Source organism: Sebastes fasciatus, chromosome 19 (genome assembly GCF_043250625.1).
Source record: "Sebastes fasciatus isolate fSebFas1 chromosome 19, fSebFas1.pri, whole genome shotgun sequence".
NCBI lineage: Eukaryota > Metazoa > Chordata > Actinopteri > Perciformes > Sebastidae > Sebastes > Sebastes fasciatus.
This window is the reverse complement of record NC_133813.1, coordinates 4,771,535-4,778,793: the sequence shown is the minus strand read 5'-3', so window position 1 is coordinate 4,778,793 and position 7,259 is coordinate 4,771,535. Positions and strand designations below refer to the sequence as shown.

Below are 7,259 nucleotides of genomic sequence, written 5' to 3'. Positions count from 1 at the left end.
ACGTGCGTATCTGAGGAGTGTGTGAAGTGTGTTTGAGGTGTCTGTATGTGTGTGGTTGTTAATCTGTGTGTTTGTTTACTGAAAAACACAATAGTGTGACACATTGCACCACCGGGTCAAAATTGACCCGGGAAGACAACAGGTGTTATAAAATTGAATAAAATACCTATAATGCAACGAAAATAGTGGTCATTATTTTGTTTTGCTAAGACCATATAAGGGAACCACCCATGTAATTTTGGGGCAATTAAATGAAAGAAATCCATATTTATGATAAAATGAAGTCTGAAAACGGGTCAAATTTGACCCGAGGACAACAGGAGGGTTAAATATATATACTAATACACTAGTACACCAGGGGGCGCCACATGATAGCTGGTAGTTTAACATGGTTAAAGAAAAATTAATGTTATGTTACATGCAAAACACTTTATATAAGATGTCCTTTTTATTTAAATAAACGTATTTTTACTGGGCAAACTGGTGCAAATAGTGCTTTACATGTAGATTGGTTTAATAATAAAATGTAATTTTTGTGTGAATATATATATATATATATATCCTCGATTTAATCAGAGAAAGAAAATGTTGTTGTGTTTAGGAGGAGATATCATTAATAGTGTGAGGGTGAGATAGTGAAAGCATCACCACTGGGTCGATGTATAGCTGTGAAGGCTTCTTCTTCTTCTGGTGGTGGTTCAGCCTCCTCTTCCTCCTCCTCCTCCTCCGTGTAGGCAAACAGAGGTCGCAGAGAGAGAGAGAGAGAGAGAGAGAAGAAACCTCCACCTCCACCTCCAGCTCCACCGCTTCATGTTCAGCTCTCTAATGTAGCTTCTTCAACTCGACTCTGAAAGAAAAGAAAGCAACACAATGAGTGAGAACATCTAACATCTGGGTGCGGCGTGTTTTCACATGAGGACGCAGGTTTTTTTTTTTTGCTCTTTTGTAGTTTCCTTGCAGCTGAATGTCGAGGACATTTTGGATTTTTTAGATTTTCTTTACCCAAATTAAGGACCATTTTTTCTTCACCTCGGGTTCAGTTTCTTTTAAGTAAAGCTAAATACTTTTAAAAACCGTTAAAACAAGTCGTCTTCGCTGAGGAGGAATGAGCTTAAAGAGCCAGCTTCCAGTGTCTCTTTAAGGGGCTCAACATTAGCTTGCTTGCTAACACTAGCAAAACCCCTGTTGAAATACCCTCAAGTCAAAGCCAGCTAATGACCACTTCTTCACATTTTATTCTTATTTTTTTGGAATAATACCACTCTGGACATCATTAACTCATCACTGACTCGACATTAATTCAGGTAAGTCTCTTTTATTTGCTCCTTCTTGTCTGTGGGGCCCCAGAAGACAACATGCTAACAGTGCTAGCTGTTAGCATTATTAGATTGAGGTCTCCTTGCTGCTGCTGTCTGACTTGTGTCTTCACATTTTACCCTTTTTAACTCAACATTAAAGGCTTTTTTGAGCTTTATTAATGTGATAATAACTGTGAAATGTTCTGATATAACGGTAATGAGAGATTAAAGCAGCTGTCTGGTATTTTTGGGGGTCAACAGCTGTACATTAAAATACAGCTGTCCCATTCTTATCATATCTATTCAGAGACAGCTAGAATATTTATAAATAAAGGTCAATAACATACTGAAATTTGAAAAAAAAAATTGCAATTATTTTTTACTAATATTGCAACAATTGCATATTGCAGCAATGATGAAAATAATTCTCATTTTCATTGGAAAAACTATTAAAATTATTCTGGTTTTGTTGTGCAGGGATGATGTGTAGGCCAGAATGTCTCTGCAGTAAGACAATATTTAATTTAGAAATTAAAGCCTTTTTCTGATGTGATAATAATATATGAAATGTGTCTTCTTCTGATGTATATACCGGTAAAGGAGAGATGCAGCTGTCTTGTATTTTTGGGGTCAACAGCTGTATGTTACATTTTTATTTATTTTGCAAAATTTAAGACTATACAATATAACAAAACAATAAATGAATAATATACAGTGTATGAAGAGGCAAAAAAAACTGAAGCCTCCACCTAGAGACAATATTAATATAAATAAATAATATGACTACATAATAGTGATAGCAAACAATCAGGAAAAGATATATATAAAGAAATAATATGACTATATAATAGTGATAACAAACAATTAGGACAAGATATATATATAAAGAAATAACATGACTACATAATAGTGATAACAAACAATTAGGATAAGATATATATAACGAAATAATATGACTACATAATAGTGATAACAAAACAATTAGGACAAGATATATATATAATAACAATAAATATATAAAAACAACAAGTGTGTGTGTGTGTGTGTGTGTGTGTGTGTGTGTGTGTGTTGCATGGAAGTTGCATGGACTTCTTCAAACAACATTGTCAGTGGGAAAAAATAAAAAAAGATAAAAACAGATAGATGGACAACATGGGGAAAAGCAATGACAAAACAGCAATTAAATGACCCTTTAAGCGACTTTTGAAACATTTGACAGATGAAGAGATTATTGATAGATGTGAAAAGCTACTCCATAATTTGGTTGCCCTAAATCTTATCAAAAATGTACCTCTACTAGTGAGGAATTTAGGAGGATGAAGATATAGAGATTGATGGGTTGAGTAAGAATGGACCTGAGAATTTGTTTTAAAATGGGTCTTGAACTGCTCAGGAATATTCCCACCAGAAAGTATCTTATAAATAAAAACACATATTTGAGAAAATCTAAATCATATCTATTCAGAGCCACCAGAATATTCAAAAATAACACATTTTAAAGTCAATAACAAGGGTGTATTTTACTGGCATATCATTAACGTTTAACAGCTGCACTGCTGCAACAACAAGCAGTCACATCTTTTGTTGCAAGAAGGAAGGAGCACCTTCAACGGACTAGAGGGATTAGTGATTAGTGGGGCTCTGTACACTCCAACATGTCTGCGTTTTCATTTTCTCACCACTTCGCCTATAATCAGATTACGATCCCCTACTTAACTCCCAATGCCATTTAATCCTGTTAAAGATTGGAGATATAGATGCGGAGCTAATCTCAGTCAAGAAATCTCAGGAAATCATGAAGCAAATAACGTCCAGGTGAAAATAACAGTATATCAATTAGGGCTGTGTATTGGCAAGAATCTGGCGATACAATACGATTCAATATATTGCGATACTGTAAGCAAGGCGATATATTGTGATATTTTAGATATAATTTTGAGGAAACTATCATATCATAAAGAACACACAACAAACAATATTTTAGACCCTGATTACAATACTATACAAACCCATCTCAACTATCTCTTAAAAGTGAGTTTAGTTGCCAAATACAGATACAAACTCTGCAGGTATTTATATATAATGCTAGATGAATGTCCTCCAACCTAGTTGCTGAAATACAGAGAATGGTTCTGCTGCCTTAAAACCAAAATCTTGATTTCGAAGACTGTCATTGTCGTGCAGTAAAACAGATATCTGATTAGCCTTCAAAGACCATCCTTGCTGTTGTAAAATGTAAACAAAGACTGGGCCCTATCAGCTGTCATTGTTGTAGGCCCATAACCTCAGAGCTGGTAGCCAGCTGTTTGTAGATGATTATCCAGTTCTGCCTTCCTTTCCACTTTGACATTTTTGACCATTCATCTAATTATATGCAAGACTGATCTTCAATACACACTGCATAAATCACAAAAACATGCACAGGGTCTTACTGCAGTGGTATGTTTCCATTGAGGTGCTGGTGAACATTTATTTTTTTCCTCATATGATCATTTACAACCGACCTTATCTAGGATGGAAGATAAGGTTCACTCTAACAAAGGCCCTCTACTGCACTGTTCTTTTCTCACTCCAGTAAGTTACAGATACACTTGCCCAACAGTTTGTTGTGCCACTTGGAGATGGGGAAAAAAAGCTTGATAAAAGCCTTCAACAAAAGCAGCAAAGCCATGTTTTGTTATCTTTATTATACACCAAAAAATGTTACCCAGGGCCTGGCTCCATAATGGTTAATCCAAAGTCCATAATGCTTCCATTGTGAATTTTTTGCCTCCATATCTCTATATCATGCTCTGAGTCAGACAAATAACACTCTTGAAGGATTAAGCCTAGGTCACCCAGGTTAAGACCATGTTTTTCTAAAACGTTTTGCTCAGCCAGGTTTTCCTTGATGGCAATACCTTTAAAAGCCCAATGAAATGGTATATTTCCTTATGTAATTCCTGTTGAAAAGGGACACAGTGAGTGATCATCTTGAATAGAGCGCCAATGCTTAATCGATTAGTTGTCAACTATTAACTTAATTGCCAACTATCTATTTTTTTTAAGTAAAAAAATAGATAGTTGGCAATATGGGATATCAGTAAAGGAGAGAATGGCTGTTTGAAGGGTCTGATTTCTTAAAAAATAGTTTTAAATTTACTTTTTTAATGCCTAGTGTTGGTGTTGAAAGACTGCTGAATACAGTGCTGTGAGAAAATGTATTGTGTGAGTATCGATGCAACTTCAGTTGTGTTTGACTAGTGACATTTTATAAGAGATTAGGAATCTTTTTTCCCCATCTTCTTTAATATTCCTGCTTGTGTGACCATATAAGTGCACATTTCCTCTCCCAACTTCAGAACTGAGTCTGAGAAAGAGAAATATGCCCGAGCAATGTGTCAACAATGAAGCTGTTGACGTGGAGACCACGAAAGACCACGTGGTTAATGACTAAATGCTCATGTGAAATTGTTGACTAGTTGCAGTTGATGGCGTGCAAAAATAGTGAACAAACCTGTGAGAAAATGTTGTCATGCAAGGAAATGAGCCGTTTCCTCTGTGAGAATGTGCCAATTTGTATTATTTTTTGTAATATATTGCAGCTGGCAGGTGATGTAGTATTTCTTGTGTCACAGTTTTTTGTGCTGATGGATGATTGGCACAGTTAAACTGTTGTCTGTCTGAATTTCCTTCATATCATTGTTTCAGCCAAAGCAAAATTCAATTTAATTGTGACTATATCTTTAATAGGTTAGATTGTCCTCACATCGTCAACACTGTTTTCCATGCTGTATTTAGTGGGTGCAGTTGAATGGATGAATGAATTTGATGGGGTTTTTTCCGCTGTTCTTTTTTAAAAGATAAAAAGACATTTGGCAAGTTGTGAGACTTAGTTTGTGTTGTGTGTAATGTATATTAATATAATAAATTGTACACCAGAAACTTGGTAAATTAACAGGAAATACAATACAAGTGTAAACCTTTTTAATGCAGCAACAAATTGGTCAAAAATTCCAGTATATAATGTATAAACGTAGAATTGAATTGAATAAATTGGCCCCATTGTCACCGATATCCGATCCAGCGATTTGAGTCAGTATCAGCCCGATATCAGATATCTGTATCGGTGTTGGTGTATGATCCTTATAGAGTTGAAAAGATTAGACCATAAATCAATAACTTAATCGACAGAAAACGGTTAATTATTTTGATATCTAGATGATGATAATAAAGGACACTCAATCAGTACACGTTCTCCCATCCCCACATTTCAGGATCTATTCTGCTAGTGAAATGTATAAGGGCGTTTTGTTTTATACTAACACCACATCACCACCAATAAATCCTCAACATGTGGGGAGCAATGCGTCATTGTAGAGATTGGGGACATGTGTGCTCTACTGGAAACATAGATATCTTTTTAAATAAGCCCCATTTTAACATAACTCAGATGATGTAAGTTGGTCCACCCAAGTAATTAATTTCAATTATTCAAAGTTCTTGGCATCAGCAGCTTCTTTGTTGTCATTTCAAACTCCCCCAGAAACATCAACAGTGTAATGGTCCATAGAAATGTTATCGCTTCATTGCGGGTGCTAAAGATAATGTCCTGAGCCTAGTGTGGTAAATGTAACTGGCACTTTCCCCGTCTATGTACAGTATGTAGTTATACATTTTTGCTTTATAAGTTACTGAGTGGAAGACCGAGCTTCGCCCCTTCCATATCTGGTGTGTGTCACATCTATTCCAGTTTGGCTGTAAGAGAGAGAGGTTTAACATGGTGCTGACATTTTCAGCCAACTTCTCTTACAGCGCTCCACTCTGCACAGTTTCAGTGTTTGAACTGGTGCAACACCTTTGTTTAAAGCTATGAGGTAAAATGCAGTGTTTATGCTCTGACTAGTTTGGTTTCGTCTGTGAAGTGTTTTCCTTGTTTGAGCATTTCCGTTGCTTTTCCATGATCCTTCTGAATCTCTGCAGAGGCCGGTGATAAGTGTTTGGCTGTCAAGAAGTGCTTGTCTGCTCCTTTAAAGCAGGTGAAAGCATGCAGCAGCGTGCAAAACAATGAATGATTTGATTGCAGGTTGTTGACTACAGTTTTGGTCATGTGTTAAAGCGAGGTCATGGGATTAGTCAGCCACCTGAGGAAGACCGTTTGTGGTCAAACCATTGTCATGACCATGTAGAATAAAGGAACAAGATAGCAGTGTGCAGGTATTTTTTTTTGAATATATTTGTTACCAAGGACCCAGTAAGATTTTATAGATGTGCTCCCTGTGATTGCATGGGATTTGTGAGCATATTAAACTGAGTTTTACGTGGTACAATAGTGGCACACTTTTCATAAGGGCAGATCACCATGGTAACTAAAGCTGCACAGCTAACTTGATCTGGAGCAGGCTATATTCAGACTAGGGATGTCCCGAGCTGATATTTATAATTTATAGCAACGTTGCAGTCCCACTGACCTTACTCAGGCTGTATAAAAAGCACTGACGCACCCCTCTATGTGTCTGCTCTGTAAGAGACCGATTTGTTCCGACTGTTCTTTCAAATGATTTCCAAAGACTGTCCTCAACCAAAGAAATTCTTAGTTGACTAACATTCATCTGATTTTGTTGACTAATTGATTAGTCGATTTAATCAACCGATCTTTGAAACTGAAAAATCTTGTGCTCAAAAAGTCATTCAGCACAAAAAAAGCATAAAAAATGACTAATCAACTAAAGAAATCTTAGTCGACTAAAGCTGGGGACACATCAAACCGACATCAGAGAACTAGCGGCGACGAAGGCCGCCTGTTGCGTCGCCTCCCGTCGCCTTTCTCTTGGCCAAAAAATGGCACTTGAACACACCGCAAAGACTACAGCCGATGGCCAACTACCACATACGTGCTTAACATGCTGTATCAGACGAAAAACCTCCGCCACGGGCAGACTAGAGCCGACGGTGTGGGACACACCAAAAAAACTAGGTCGA

The 7,259-nt window shown here is 36.9% G+C and overlaps 1 protein-coding gene across 5 annotated transcripts in view; it reads left to right on the top strand.

Moving 5' to 3' along the window:
• The first annotated feature begins 740 nt into the window (after positions 1-740).
• The window catches only part of erbin (erbb2 interacting protein), a 57,981-nt gene continuing 51,462 nt past the window's right edge, over positions 741-7,259 (top strand). For all 5 annotated transcript variants that reach the window (XM_074618481.1, XM_074618484.1, XM_074618483.1 and 2 more), the window contains exon 1: positions 741-1,304. The gene's annotated coding sequence lies outside the window, so the exon portion shown is untranslated. The remainder of the gene's footprint in view (positions 1,305-7,259) is intronic.